Here is a 947-nt window from a genome sequence, read left to right on the forward strand (position 1 = left end):
TTTGCTTTTAGGATCACACATTCCCTAGACAGAACTTGCTTCTCATTATTAATTATCTCAGACTCATCAATGAAGTCTAGTAATAGCTCAGCCAACCTTTCTTTAGACAAGAATTTAATCTTGTCTTTGAGGTGAAGAATACTTACCTCTTGTTCATCATCTGATTCTTCGATGGCCATCGGAGCTTGCTCTTCTTCAGCTTCACCTTCTAAGTCTTCATCTGAGGTTTCTCCCCAAGCAACAACCATAGCCTTGGTTGAACCTTTGTTTCTTTTAGGTTGAACCTGTTCCTTCTTCCTGTTCCTTCGTTCAGCTCTTTCTTTCTTCCACTCAATTTCCCATTGAGGGCAGTTTTTGATCATGTGATCAGTCTTACCACACTTGTAGCAACCCTCATTGATCTGTTTCTCAGGAGCTCTTGTTTTGTTGAAGGTTGTACCTCATGAAGAACCCTTTCCTCTCATATTGAGAATACAGCAGTGTTCCTCTTGATCTTTTCACTTGAGGTGTTCCTTCATGGGCCACTTGCAAAGTGTCCCATATCTCCTTAGCAGTAGTATAGCTTTGGATCCTACTGTACTCATCTGGACCTAGTCCACACACAAGCCATTTCTTGGCCTTAGCATTTTTCTCCCACTTCCTCAGGTCTTCAACAGTGCAGTCAGCCCTTGTCTTTGGCACATCAACTCCTTCAGCATTCTTCTTTGTGGTTGCTAGGGGACCATCAGTGACTATGTCCCAGAGTTCATAGTCTTCCCCTATGATGTGATCTCTCATCCTGTTCTTCCACCAAGAATAGTACTGACCATTGAAAAGTGGAGGCCTAGCAGTGGATTGCCCTTCCCAGTTCCCAGGTGGTGCGCTCATGTTTATCTTCTCCTAAGGTGTTAGCCTCTTCAAGGATAACCTGCTCTGATACCAATTGATATTCTAAAACGTCAATACCA

The sequence above is a fragment of the Nicotiana attenuata genome, unplaced genomic scaffold (assembly GCF_001879085.1).
Source record: "Nicotiana attenuata strain UT unplaced genomic scaffold, NIATTr2, whole genome shotgun sequence".
In the NCBI taxonomy this organism is placed as follows: domain Eukaryota; kingdom Viridiplantae; phylum Streptophyta; class Magnoliopsida; order Solanales; family Solanaceae; genus Nicotiana; species Nicotiana attenuata.